This window comes from Bufo gargarizans, chromosome 3, assembly GCF_014858855.1.
Source record: "Bufo gargarizans isolate SCDJY-AF-19 chromosome 3, ASM1485885v1, whole genome shotgun sequence".
In the NCBI taxonomy this organism is placed as follows: Eukaryota; Metazoa; Chordata; class Amphibia; order Anura; family Bufonidae; genus Bufo; species Bufo gargarizans.
The window spans coordinates 139,762,171-139,777,790 of NC_058082.1; positions in this window are offsets into that span (position 1 = coordinate 139,762,171).

A 15,620-nucleotide genomic window follows, 5' to 3' on the forward strand; every position below is an offset into this window, starting at 1 on the left:
ATCCTTGAATGTAGAGGACCGGACCATGTATCTACATGCCTGACAGTTGTTGCACGGGTAGGAACCCCATTTAGGCCCCTTAATCCCAAAAATGTGAGATGGCGATGGGGATACATAATGAATATTGGTTAGCATATCACCCCGGTTTTTAGAGCGTCGCCGCGTAACCTGCAAGTCATTGCCTGAGAGCAGTATAGGCCAGTACTTGGTAAGTATTTCCCATACTTTGCGCCACTGCATGTTAAAGGGCGTAATAAATCGACAGCTGGTATTGTCATTTTCGACTATTGCTACGTCTTTCGTCTATTGCTGGTTAGGAGGGCGTCCCTATTTATAGATTTGGCACGTGCATAACCTGCTTGCCAATATTTTATCCCTACAATTATCTTTAATTTTATTTACATTTATAATTATTATTTATTTTATTTTATTCTAATACTGTTTTCAGTTTTAGAGTTATGAAAACATGGGGTTTATATAGGGACCTCGATCTCACATGCATTGTAAAGGAAGATTTAGAGACATGTTATGCAATTGTTTTTGCATTGTATTGTCCAATTACCGCTACCCTGGTATGCTGGATCTTTGAGTAACACATTTTGAAAAACACTGCGATTTGTTGTATTTTCCTTTCCCCGTCTCCACCTGGTAACTGCGCATCGCACAGGTGCGCTGCGGAGGTGGCATCGTGGTGGCGCTCCTATACCTGGTCCCTTGTGAGCCGGCTGACGCGCGCCCTCGTGTCATGTGATCGGACGGGAGGGGGGTGTGGCTGTGCGCTGTCAGTGCGGCTCCCTCCTCCTTGCTTGGCCATGTGACGCGGTGGGTGCGCCTCGTCTGGTTTCTGGGGTTGGGTGGCACGCCTCTATGATGTCACGCTCTGCATCACTGGGCATATGCGCTAATTAACTACCGGCTGTGGACCACACTATTTAAAGATGGACACTGTTTGTTATCTTTACCTCCTGACGAAGCCTTTCTCGGCGAAATGCACGTTGAGGTGCAGCTCTGGTCACAGACCTGGGGTTCCAGCATACCATGGGTAACTTATGCTTTGGTTCATGCATGGCTAGTTTGTTATTTTAGTGTTACTGCTTACACATAGCATACTTGCTTCGCCCCCATTTGTGATACAACTTGGTCATCTGCATTCATTTGACGGTCATTTTTCTGTTACCTAAGGTGGGCAAGTTTGCTATATGTGACCATACTGACTTTTATATGCATGCAACACACATATGTCTATAGGTCACTTACAGCTCTCCCATCTTTATGCGGCTTGATACCCAGTGTTTGTGACCCCTTTTCCCTGTTAGTGGTGTATATGTGTGGGTGGTTGCTCATGGTCCCGTTACACGGGGCAACCCACCCCCCTTTACCTTGTGACTTTGTGTCATATTTATTGTAATTGAATTGTGTTTCAATAAACTACATATACAGTGGGATGCGAAAGTTTGGGCAACCTTGTTAATCATCATGATTTTCCTGTATAAATTGTTGGTTGTTACGATAAAAAATGTCAAATATATCATATAGGAGACACACACGGTGATATTTGAGAAGTGAAATTAAGTTTATTGGATTTACAGAAAGTGTGCTATAATTGTTTAAACAAAATTAGGCAGGTGCATAAATTTGGGCACAACAAAAAAGGAATAAAATCAATATTTAGTAGATCCTCCTTTTGCAGAAATTACAGCCTCTAAACGCTTCCTGTAGGTTCCAATGAGATTTTGGTTTTTTGGTTGAAGGTATTTTGGACCATTCTTTTTTTACAAAACATCTTTAGTTCATTCAGGTTTGATGGCTTCTGAGCATGGACAGCTCTTTAAGTCACACCACAGATTTTCAATTATATTCAGGTCCGGAGACTGAGATGGCCATTCCAGAACGTTGTACTTGTTCCTCTGCATAAATGCCTTAGTGGATTTTGAGCAGTGTTTAGGGTCGTTGTCTTGTTGAAAGATCCAGCCCCGGCGCAGCTTCGGCTTTGTCACTGATTCCTGGACATTGGTCTCCAGAATCTGCTGATACTGAGTGGAATCCATATGTCCCTCAACTTTGACAAGATTCTCAGTCCCTGCACTGGCCACACAGCCCCACAGCATGATGGAACCACCACCATATTTTACTGTAGGTAGCCGGTGTTTTTCTTGGAATGCTGTGTTCTTTTTCCTCCATGCATAACGCCCCTTGTTATGGCCAAATAACTCCATTTTAGTTTCATTAGTCCACAGCACCTTATTCCAAAATGAAGCTGACTTGTCCAAATGTGCTTTAGCCCACCTCAAGCAGCACTTTTTGTGCTGTGGGTGGAGAAAAGTCTTCCTCTGTATCCCTCTCGCATACAGCATCTCCTTGTGTAAAGTGTGCCGAATGGTTGAACGATGCACAGTGACTCCATCTGCAGCAAGATGATGTTGTAGGTCTTTGGTGCTGGTCTGTGGGTTGACTCTGACTGTTCTCACCATTCGTCGCTTCTGTCTATCCAAGCTTTTTCTTGGTCTGCCACTTTGAGCCTTAAATTGAACTGAGCCTGTGGTCTTCCATTTCCTCAATATGTTCCTAACTGTGGAAACAGATGGCGGAAATCTCTGAGACAGCTTTCTGTATCCTTCCCCTAAACCATGATGGTGGACAATCTTTGTCTTCAGGTCATTTGAGAATTGTTTTGAGACCCCCATGTTGCTACTCTTCAGAGAAAATTAAAAGAGGAGGGAAACTTACAATTGACCCCCTTAAATACTCTTTCTCATATTTGTATTCACCTGTGTATGTAGGTCAGGGGTCACTGAGCTTACCAAGCCAATCTGAGTTCCAATAATTAGTTCTAAAGGTTTTGGAATCAATAAAATGACAACAGTGCCCAAATTTATGCACCTGCCTAATTTTGTTTAAACAGTTATAGCACACTTTCTGTAAATCCAATAAACTTCTTTTCACTTCTCAGATATCACTGTATGTGTCTCCTATGTGATATATTTAACTGACATTTGTTATCGTAACAACCAACGATTTATACAGGAAAATCATGACGATTAACAAGGTTGCCCAAACTTTCGTATCCCACTGTATATATTATATGTGTGTTCTCTCATTCTCTATAGGGTTATTGGTTATTTTCGTTGGTTGGCTCAGTATATTATACTAGACCCCAGTGTATTTTATACAACCAATTTGAGTTTTGTTTTATAGGTTGGTCTGTTTGTTTAATTGCAGAGAAACTCTCAGGATTCATGGACTACAAAAATCGTGATGTAGCACGGATATCCAAACTGGGTTCCGTATTTTGTGAAAATACGCCTCTCAGGCTATGAGCTGAGCGCTGCGATTGGCCAGCGCTACAGCATGGGAGAATGAGACGCCGGCAGGTTCCCCTGGGTGGAGCCTAACTATGAAGATACCGGAGGCTATACCGGGAGAACGGAGCGGAACCCAGGTATAACAGTAAGTGCAGGGAGATCCCTGGGCGCCGCTCTCCATGTCTGTATAGTTAGTTTTGATGTTTTATTCTAGTGAAAGGTCCATATCCCGGACTCCGGGGTCGAAAATAACATCCTTTCACCACGACTCAAGGAGGGTTTGGTGGCTGACTATCCGGTGACACCCACCCTGTATCTGCTGCCCAAAGTCCACAAGCAGTTACAACCCCCCCTCCCCCCGGGCGCCCTATTGTGTCCGGGGTGGGGAGTCTCTGTGAACGTGTCAGCAGGTTTTTCGGATTTTTATCTGAGGGGATGCGTGGAGACCTTACCGTCCTATGTCAGGGACACCTTTGATGTATTGAGGAAACTCAATGGGGTGTCGCTGGATGGGGACATGTGGCTGGTCACGTGTGATGTAGAGGCCGTTTACACGTCGATATGCCACGACCACGGGATCAGGGCCTGACAATATTTCATGCATATGGCAAATGTAGATCCCGAGATTATTGTGTTTGTGATTGAACTTCTGGACTTTATCTTGAAACACAACTATTTTACATTTAAGGAAAGCCTCTTCCTACAGCTCCGGGGAACAGCGATGGGGGCGACTTGTGCGCCCTTGTATGCTAACCTGTTCCTCGGACTGTAGGAGAGAGAGATAGTCCAGAACCTCCCAGATTATGGCTCTGTGGTCTCGTGGTCGCGGTATATCGACAATGTACTATTCATTTGGCAGGGCACGGACGGCAAGTTTGCTATATGTGACCATACTGACTTTTATATGCATGCAGCACACATACAGTATGTATATAGGTCACTTTGGGCGAACTTACAGTTCTCCCATCTTTATGCGTCTTGGCTTGATACCCAGTGTTTGTGACCCCTTTTCCCTGTTAGTCGGGTATATGTGTGGGTGGTTGCTCATGGTCCCGTTACATGGGGCGTACCACCCCCCTTTACCTTGTGCCTTTGTTTCATATTTATTGTAATTGAATTGTGTTTCAATAAACTACATATATATTTTATATGTGTGTTCTCTCATTCTCTATGGGGTTATTGGGTTTTTCGTTGGTTGGCTCAGTATATTATACTAGACCCCCAAATACTTATACACCCAATTTGAGTTTTGTTTTATAGGTTGGTCTAACGATTGCCTTCGTGCTGCCTGAGGCAGAAATTGAAACGGCACCTCCCCCCCCCCCCATGCCAAATACTTGACCTAACCCCTTTCCTCCAGTCAGAGATCTAACTTGAACAGCATGCACTTTTTATAATACTGGTGTCTTCATATGCAGCACAAGGGTCCTTGGGCCCACTCAGGCTCCTGGGCCCGGTAGCGACTGCTACCTCTTCACCCCCTATAGTTACATCCTTGTGTGTGACAGAGGAATATATAAAAATCCCACATAAACATAGACCCCAAAAAGCCTTTAAACAACTAAATTTAGAGTGCCCAGACCCCATAAACAGATACTATACTGTCCTCATACACGTTAGCACGGTGTGTAATCTGACATGTAGCTAAACCTTCTGTCTTCTTAGAAAAGAGACTGTTCAGCCTTAACGTTCTCTTTATTGCTCGTAGATTGACAGGGAAGGTGAAACTACAGAATAAACAGTCATATTTTAGAACATAAATACCATGGTACATGGCATAAAATACAGAATAATCTGCTATACACGCAGTACATGAGGTAATACAATAGTAATGAGCTATCAGATACAAGTAACATATATAAACTATGGTAATTGACACATAGATAGTCCCCTTACCGACTATGCTTAAAAACAGGCTGAAACAGATGAATGGAGCAGGAAAACCTGTGATAGTGTGTGGCTCCTGAGACATAAGATCGTGGCTGCTTGCTGTACCAGCACAAGACTAGAAAGAACCAGGAACTACCCACAATGCCCTGGGACTCCCATAATGCATAGGGAAAAAACAGGCTGGATGAAATACCTAAACTCATCAATAGATGGTGCTGTTACCATACAATGTAATGTAAATGAATTACAAGACAGTAAAATGCAATGTCAACTAGATCTGAATCTGGGGATAGAACACTTCCCGCTTGACATCATCCGATGTCACTATTGTATTCGTTGGGTGCAAACAGTAGAGCGAGGTCTCTTACTTATCTGAGGAACAATTCTGTCTCTCCGTCTCCATATTTTCAATTCTACTTTGCATATAATTCAGTCCTTACTTGGGAATGTCTTAGTCACAAGGCCTAACGGTCACTCGTTTCTTCGTGACTGGCAGTCTTTCGTTAGGACTACATCTCTGGTCTGGAGGTTAGGCTTGCTGGTTGCCACTTTCTTTTCGGTTGCAAAGTGGGAATGTATTGCTTTTTGATAGACTCTGTACTTGTCTCCATCGATTCTTGTAAAGATCTTTGGAATTAAATTCTCCAGGTGGAGCACAAATTTGTTCAGTCTTTTGGGTAAGCAGTGTGGCGGGTGAGAGAAATGTTGGGTCATCAGGATCGCTAGAAATCGGAGTTATCGGTCTGGCATTTATGATAGCCGATACTTCCGCCATGAAGGTAGTCAGGGCTTTCATGAATCAGCTTTGAAGATCCTTCTTGTAAGACGATTGAGTTGAGGATTCTCGGTGCAATGCCTATCATCCTCTCCCAAGCACCTCCCATGTGAGAAGAGTGTGGTGGGTTGAAGGTCCAAGTGCATCCTCGTTCACTGAGGTATCTTTCTATGTTGTTAATGTCCAAGTGGGAAGAGAGTTGTAGTTCTCTCGCTGCTCCGACGAAGTTTGTGCCTCGGTCAGAAGAAATGTGTTTGACAGGTCCTCTAATGGCAATGAAACGTCGGAAAGCATTAATGAAACATGAAGTATCCCAGAAGACACAAAGTTTTTGTGTCTCAACCTTGGTAGTTGGTACAGAAACATATGGGCGAGCTATGTGAAGATCAGATAAGGCTGTAAGGGAATTCTTCCAGGCCATCCACGTGGTTCTTTCCTTCACGGAAGGGGAGTGTCCCAGTTTGACCCTTCACTGGTGAAGCCTCTTAACATAGCTTTACCTTCAATGAGTATAGGAGCTGCAAATCCCAGTGGGTCATATAAACTGCTTATGGCCGACAGTACTCCTCTGCGAGTAAAGGGTTTTTCTTCTCTGCTAACCTGGAAGGTGAAAGTATCAGCTTTTATGTCCCATAGTAGGCCAAGGCTCTGTTGCATCGGAGGTGAGTCAAAGCCTAGGTCTAAATCCTTCAAGTCTTCTGAATGGTCCTGAGAAGGAAAGGCTTCCATCAATTTCTGGCTGTTAGAAGAGATCTTGTGAAGCCTCAGGTTAGACAGAGAGCATCTCCTGGGTTCTTTTAAGAAGACGGATTGCAGTCTCATCTGAGGGCATTGATTTCAGACAGTTATCCACATAGAAGTCCTTCTCTACAAAGAGTCTGACATCCGCTCCGTACTTTTCTTCTACTTTCTGAGCTGTACGTCTTAATCCATTCAGGGCGACTGCAGGAGAAGGACTATTGCCGAAGATGTGAACTTTCATACGATACTCTGTAACATCTATAGAAGGATCGTTGTCCTTGAACCATAGGAATCTCAAGAAATTTCTATGTTCCTTCTTAATTAGCAAGCAATAGAACATCTGTTGGATATCAGCAGTGAATGCAATGGAGTCTCTGCGAAAACGGAGAAGCACTCCTATGAGCTTGTTGTTTAGATCCGGGCCTGACAGCAAAACATCGTTCAATGATAAGCCTTCACACTTGGCACTTGAGTCAAACACTACTCTGATCTGACCTGGCTTCTTCGGGTGATACACCCCAAAAATGGGCAGGTACCAGCACTCTTCTGAGTCTTGAAGTGTGGGTGCTAACTCTGCATGACCGTTCCGGAATATCTTTTCCATGAAGTGATCTCTCATCTCAGGTTTACTTTGTTGGCTGAGCCTGAGAGAGGCAAATCGTTTGAAAACTTGCTCTCTATTGTTGGGTAAGCGTTGTCTTTGAGGCTTAAAGGGTAGAGGTGCAACCCAGCTTTTTGTCTCGTCCTGCACCTTTCCCTGCTCCATTATATCTAGGAACAGTCTATCTTCAAATGACATCGCTATGCGATTGTCTTCTTTAGTCTTGCGGAAGACTGTGAATCCCAGGTGGTCTTGATTGGGATCCCAGACAAAGTCATCGTAGGTGGGACCTGCAAAGGTACCTGGTGATGAAGTGCCTTGAGGCAGTTCCTTGATGAAGAAGTGATTTTCACATGGTTGGAAAAGAGATGGGCATCCATTCTCAAGTGTACTGGTAAACATGCTGTTGACAGTTGTTGGTTTGTGTACACCTCCCAAGCAGACTTCTCCTACAATGACCCATCCTAGGTCAAGTCTCTGGGCGTAAGGAGCGTTGTGAGGTCCATTGATCTGCTGTCTAACCTTGTGGACATGTAGGATATCCCTCCCGAGAAGTAAGACTATCTGAGCTTCAGGATCAAGGTTCAGGATCAGGTGTCTTATACGCTTCAGGTGAGGCTGATGCGCTGCTACTTCTGGTGTGGGTATCTCGGACCTGTTGTCAAGAATCTGGTTACATTCCAGTATAGCTGGTATAGGCAGACGGCTGTTTCTACAGTACCAGCACAAGTTCTTAGAGAGTAGGGGGCACCGGGTCCTCTGATGTCGAAGCTATCAAAGAAGGCAGACTTTGCTAACAACTTATTACTTTGGTCGTCTAGAATTGCATACACTTTGATGACTTTGCTTCAGTCGTCTGGGTAAACCTTCACTAGGGAGATTTTAGACCAGGATCTGCCTCCTCTGAGGTCTCTACAAACCTCTGTACATTTAGAAGTAAAAGTGTCAAAGTGTCAGTATTAGTGTCCTTCAGCTCCCCGCTATGCTCTTGGGTTTTGGGTGAAGCCCACGATGGTGGCCCAGGGTGTAGAGCTGTATTAGGCCCCTTTCACACTATGCTTAAAAACAGGCTGAAACAGATGAATGGCGCAGGAAAACCAGTGAGAATGTGTGGCTCCTGAGATATAAGATGGTAGCTGCTTGCTGTACAAGCACAAGACTACAAAGAACCAGGAACTACCCACAATGACCTGGGACTCCCATAATACATAGGAAAAAAACAGGCTGGATGAAATACCTAAACTCATCAATAGATAGTGCTGTTACCATACAATGTAATGAACATTAATTACAAGACAGTTAAATGCAATGTCAACTGATAAACACACAGAAACAACTAGATCTGAATCTGGGGACAGAAGAAATACAGACCCCCTAAATAAATACAGAACCTCAAACCAGATCAGAGCTGAACCCAAACAAGCTTCCTTTCATTCATTTACCATAATATGAGTGGAGCACTGGAGCATTTGTAGCTCCAATGATACCCCTTGCCCTGCACTCCATAGCACAGGACAAGAGCTGTTTGTTTATTGCCAATGACGTACCTGGCTTTTTCTCAGTATGCTAGGTGGAGGCTTCTGTCTAGCAACGATCCTGGTGACATTACCAGCACTAATGGGTAGTCTTTAGCACTGCACTAGCCTATAAAACAGCCTAGGGCAGCTCTAAAGAGCACCCATTTGTGCCAATGATATCACCTGGCTCACTGCTAGGTGGAAGTCTCCGCCTAGCATACCCATGTGAAGCCTGTCACATCATCGGTAGTAAAGAAAAGTCCCTTGCCCTGCACATGCAGTGCAGGGCAAGTGGAGCATCGGAGCAAGAAATGCTCTGATGCTCCACTTATACATGGTAAAATGAGTGAAGGGAAGTTTATGTCTGGGTTGAGCTCTGAACCCAGACAACCCCATTAAATACATTCTATCATGACCGGCGTGCCGATCACATACGTGACGCAAAGGGAGGGAAATGGGAAGGCCCTGTCCAAGGGAGAGGGAAAGGTGGTGACCCCTAACTCACCTTGAGGCTGGCACCTGACTGCCCTGACGTCCCTAGACAGGTTCCTCACCCGTACGCCGATCACGTGCCTAAACCCTGGCTTTCCCTGAGATAAGCCCTACGTAGTGAATAGGGTGGTGGGAACACTAGTCCGCACCACTAATACTAAAGGAAAATACCAAGGAGAGGACAGACAATACAGACAAAACATATAATCCCAGGTGGGCGACAACAGCGGACAACAAAAGCCCAACAGGGATCCGGAGGGTAACGCTCTGGAACAACAACCAGGAATCACAGCTACACAGCTCCAGTGGGTCAGTATAGAAGTCCAGGCAGGAAGCTCTATATCTGGCAACCAGAGAAGTGGGAGAGGGGAATATAAGGAGGTTGGGATTGCTGGACAAGAAACAGCTGAGGAGAAGAAGCTACAGATCCCTGAGTGAGCCAAAAAGGATTGCAAGGCAAACCCAGAAAGCTATCATTAAGAAACAGCACTATCTTTAGACATAGAGTGCGCAGCCACCCGCTGCGACTTCCTGACCCCGGGTATAACGGAGTCAGACGTGGCTCTTGACACCCTTGGGACACATTCTGACACAAACCCCCTAAATAAAGCGAAGCATTTGTACAAGTCGTTTAATAGTAACATGAACTACACTTATGTGCTCATAATATAAACTTATATATGCAGATCCTTCTAAAGGTCCCATGGATCATTGCACAATGCAGTTTTGTTGTATTTTTTCCTGTGATTCATGGCACAATCAGGATAAAATGCTAATAAATGCAGATCTTTCCTGCAGGTAAAGGTGATAATACATATGTAAAATAATAATTAACATGCAATATTATATTTTTATATATACACTACTCACAAAAAGTTAGGGATATTTGGATTTTGGGTGACATTTATGGAAAATGTAAAAAGTTTATGCTACAGTGATATTATATCATGAAAGTAGAGCATTTAAGTAGAATCATGTAATGGTGATTTCCTCATCTCAAACAATTTATTAAAACAAAAGCCAACAACAGTGGTGGGGATACCACCAAAAAAATGTCAATGTCTCAACTAAGACGATATCCCGTCAGAGAGAGAATAATCACGGATGGTATGTATATATTGTATAGTCACAGGGTAATGTCTCAATAAATGTCATGTGACCTTGAGCATCAATTATAGCTTGACAACGACATCTCATGCTGTTTACAAGTCGACTTATTGTCTGCGGAGGCACAGTTCTTGAAGGGTGGCCATCAGGTCATTGAGGTTCTGGGGTACAGAGTTACGAGCCTCTACATGGTGATTCAGCTGATCCCATATGTTTTCAATAGGATTTCAGTCTGGAGAAAGTGCAGGCCACTACATTTGAGGTACCCCAGTGTCCAGCAGCCATTCCATAATGATGCCATCTCAATTAGCTGGCCCATTGTCGTCTTTGAAGATAAAATTAGACCTGTGTTGCTCATGCAGAAGCACAATGACTGGATTAATGATGTTATTCAAGTAGTATGGGCTTGTCACTGTACCATTCACAAAGTGTAGTGCAGTTCTATATTGACTAGACACACCTGCCGACACTGTAACAGCACGACCCCCACCAAGGCTCGTCTGGTGACAACAGTTAGCTCTCTCCTTGACGTCTTGAACATCATTGGCTGCCATCATTTCTGCTCAACGTGAATCGACTTTCATCAGTGAACAGCACTGATGCCCAATGTTCCCTTCTCTAGCGTAGATGGTCCCTGGCCCATACAAGATGATAAGATCTGTTCCTGGCAGTGTGTTCAGGGACCCTTGCAGGTCATCTAGCATGCAGACCACACTGATGTTAACAGTTTTAAATGGTCTGACATGACACTTGGGTGCCTCTCAACTCCCTTAAATGTGCCCGGAGTTGTGTGCCATTCATCATCCGGTTCAATAGGGCATTGTTCATAATGAACCGGTCATCAGTGTGAGATGTGGTCAAAGGACGTCCAGTTCTATGCCTTTCTGTGACTCTTCCAGTCTCTCTGTATCTCTGTTGCGACCTGCTGATGACACTCTGTGACACTCTAAGCTCGATGGCCACTTCCATCTGAGAACATCCTGCTTAATGCCTCGCAATGGCAAGGTACTGTTGATCAATTGTTATGTGTTATCTTGGTCTCATGATGTCAAAATGTGAACAGAATTATGAGGAGGACTGTTTAAATACCAATTCTAATTGAACCAGGAAATTTATTGGGCGATTCATGGATCAAACACCTGTTGTGAATTTTGCCATTAAGCTCCTTGCTAAAGAACAGAAAGATATGTAAAAAGTACTGACACATTAAAGAGGACCTTTCACCTGGAAAAACATTGTGAACTAAGTATCCTGAGTATATACAGCGGCGCCCAGGGATCTCACTGCACTTACTATTATCCCTGGGCGCCGCTCTGTTCTCCCGTTATGTCCTCCGGTATCTTCGCTCAGTAAGTTATAGTAGGCGGAGACTGCCCTTGTTCTGCTGGGCGTCTCCTCCTCCTAGGCTGTAGCGCTGGCCAATCGCAGTGCACAGCTCACAGCCTGGGAGAAAACAAACTCGCCCAGCAGAACAAGGGCAGTCTCTACCTACTATAACTTACTGAGCGAAGATACCGGAGGACATACCGGGAGAACGAAGCGGTGCCCAGGGATAATAGTAAGTGCAGTGAGATCCCTGGGCGCCGCTGTATATGTCAGCATACTTAGTTCACAATGTTTTTCCAGGTGAAAGGTCCTCTTTAAAAAGTTAGACATGTGCACTGAAAAGTTTAGAGAAGGTCACATTAAGTTCACCAATAAAGGTTAGAGTGAATTTTTTGTTCATACTGAAATTTTACCCACAAGCTCAAAATCCCTAACATTTTGTGAGTAGTATATATCATTTTTTTAAGCAAAAAACATTAAAAATTAATATATATATAAGAAAAGGAAATTCGGCGGCACCAGTACGCCGGCTCAGATGCTATGTCCAAGGGAATGAGCTTCACCCTTAATATATATCCGGAAATGGGACAGCACTCCAAGACTTGAAAAGAATAAATATCTTTATTCACACATGTGAAAAAATAGCAGCAACGTTTCAGCTCACAACTGAGCCTTTCTCAAGCTTGAGAAAGGCTCAGTTGTGAGCTGAAACGTTGCTGCTATTTTTTCACATGTGTGAATAAAGATATTTATTATTTTCAAGTCTTGGAGTGCTGTCCCATTTCTGTATATATATATATATATATATATATATATATACATAGTGCCTTGCAAAGTATTCACCCCCTCTTTATGTTTTTCGTATTTTGGTGCCTCACAACCTGGAATTAACATGAATTGTTTGAGGATTTGTATCATTTAATTTACAGAACATGCCCACAACTTTTAGGATTTTTTTAATTTATGTTTTATTCTGAAGCAAACAATTAGGACAAAATAACAGAAAAAGTCAATGTGCATAACTATTCACCCCCCCAAAGTCAATACTTTGTAGAGCCACCTTTTGCGGCAATCACAGCTCCAAGTCGCTTTGAATAAGTCTCTTTGAGCGTGCCACATCTTACCACTGGAGTTTTTCCCCATTCCTCCTCGCAAAACTGCTCCAGCTTCCTCAAGTTGATGGTTTGTGCTTGTGAACAGCAATAGTGTTGATCACGAATAATCGAACTGCAAATTTTTATCGCGAATATAGGTACTTCGAAAATTTGCGAATATTTAGAATATAGTGATATATATAGGTAATTTCAAATATTCGAGATTTTTTATTGTGAATATTTTTCAATTGCCGAGTAAAAGCATGATTTATCATGACTTTAAATAGGAAAAATGATGAATATTCTAAAAAACTAATATATAGCATTATATCGAATATATTCGTAATATTCTAAAACAAGAATATATAGCAATATAGCGAATATTCGAAAAAAAAACAAATATAGAGCAATTTTGCTAATATAGTGCTATAATCTTCTTTGTCTAATAGTTATAGTATTTTTCCATTCTGAACTTTAGATGAGAAAAAAATTACTAAAAACTATTGAAAAAGAAAATTATAGCACAATATTAGCTAAATTGCTCTACATTAGTTTTTTTTTTCCGAATAGTCGCTATATTGCTATATATTCTTGTTTTAGAATATAACGAATTTTAGAGGAAAATGAATATTTAAATTTTTTCGAATATTCTTAATATTCTAAAACAAGAATATATAGCAATATGGCGAATATAAAAAAAAGTAAAAATAATAATAATATAGAGCAATTTAGCTAATATAGTGCTATGATCTTCTTTGTCCAATAGTTTTTAGTAATTTTTTTCTCATCTAAAGTTCAGAATGGAAAAAATCTATCCAAAAAAAGATTATAGCTCTATATTAGCAAAATTGCTCTATATTAGTTTTTTTTCAAATATTCGCTATATTGCTATATATTCTTGTTTTAGAATATTTTAGAATATTCTTAATATTCTAAAACAAGAATATATAGCAAAATAGCTAATATTCAAAAAAAACGAATATAGAGCAATTTAGTTAATATAGTGCTATAATCTTCTTTGTCTAATTGTTGTAATTTTTTTCTCATCTGAAGTTCAGATTGGAAAAAAATTTCAACTATTGAAAAAAAAGATTATAGCACTATATTAGCTAAATTGCTCTATATTCATATATTTTTTTAAAATATTCGCTATATTGCTATATATTCTTGTTTTAGAATATTACGAATATTTGAAAAATGAATATATTTGTTTTTTTAAATATTCTTAATATTCTAAAACAAGAATATATAGCAATATAGCGAATATTCGAGAAAAAAACAAAACAAATATAGAGAAATTTAGCTACTATAGTGCTATAATCTTTTTTGTCCAATAGTTGTAATTTTTTTCTCATCTGAGGTTCAGATTGGAAAATAATTACAACTATAAAAAAAATATTATAGCACTATATTAGCTAAATTGCTCTACATTCATTTATTTCGAATATTCGCTGTATTGCTATATAAGTCTTGTTTTAGAATATTATGAATATTTGAAAAAACAAATATATTGGATATAGTGCTATGACTCATTGGCCCACAAGCAAGAAGCAGGGAGGAATCATGTTTTTGCTCGGCAATTGAAAAATTTGCGATAAAAATTTGCTTTTCGAAAATTTGCATATTATGCGATCATTACCTTGTCAATTTTTCGAGTAAATAAATCGTAGAATATTACAACAATTCGAATTCGCAAATATTCTCCGAATATTCTTCAAAATATTTGTGAAATATCGCAAATTCCAATATGACCCCTGCCGCTCATCACTATACAGCAATCTTTAAGTCTGACCACAGATTTTCTATTGGATTGAGATCTGGGCTTTGACTAGGCCATTCCAACACATTTACATGTTTTCTCAAGTACCAGTGCTCAAATCACGCCCAGAGTGGTACAGGTTTTGCTCAAGAATATCCCTGTACTTAGCACCATCCATCTTTGCCTCAACTCTGACCGGTTTCCCAGTACTGGCTGATGAAAAACATCCCCACAGCATGATGCTGCCACTACCATGTTTTACTGTGGGGATTGTGTTCTTTGGGTGATGTGATGTGGGTTTGCTCCAGACATAGTGTTTTCTTTGATGGCTGAAAAGTAACATTTTTGTCTCAGCAGACCAGAGCACCTTCCTCCATACATTTTGGGAGTCTCCCACATGCCTTTTCGCAAACTCGCAACATGCCTTTTTGTTTTTTGCTGAAAGTAATGGCATTCTTCTTGCCACTCTGCCATAAAGCCCAACTCTATAGAGTGTACGGCCTATTGTCGTTCTATGTACAGATACTCCAGTCTCTGCTGTGAAACTCCCCAGTCCTTCATTGTCCTCTCTGAATAATGCCCTCCTTGCCTGGTCCGTGAGTTTTGGTGGGAGGCCATCTCTTGGCAGGTTTGCTGTTGTGCCATGTTCTTCCTATTTGGTTATGATAGATTTGATGGTGCTCCTGGGGATCATCAAAGATTTGGATATTTTTTCATAAGTTAACCCTGACTTGTACTTTTCAACAACATTGTCCCTTGCTTGTTTAGTTCCTTGGTCTTCATGGCAGTGTTTGGTTAGTGATGCCTTTTGCTTAGGTGTTGCCGCCTCTGGGGCCTTCACAAATTATATGACTTCTGAAGGTAATTGGTTGCACCAGAGCTTTATATGGCCTTCCTAACAAAGGGGGTGAATACATATGCACATGCCAATTTTCTGTTATATATTTCTAAACAATAATTTTATTTAAATATTTTTCTCATTTTACTTCACCAACTTAGATTATTGTGTTCTGATT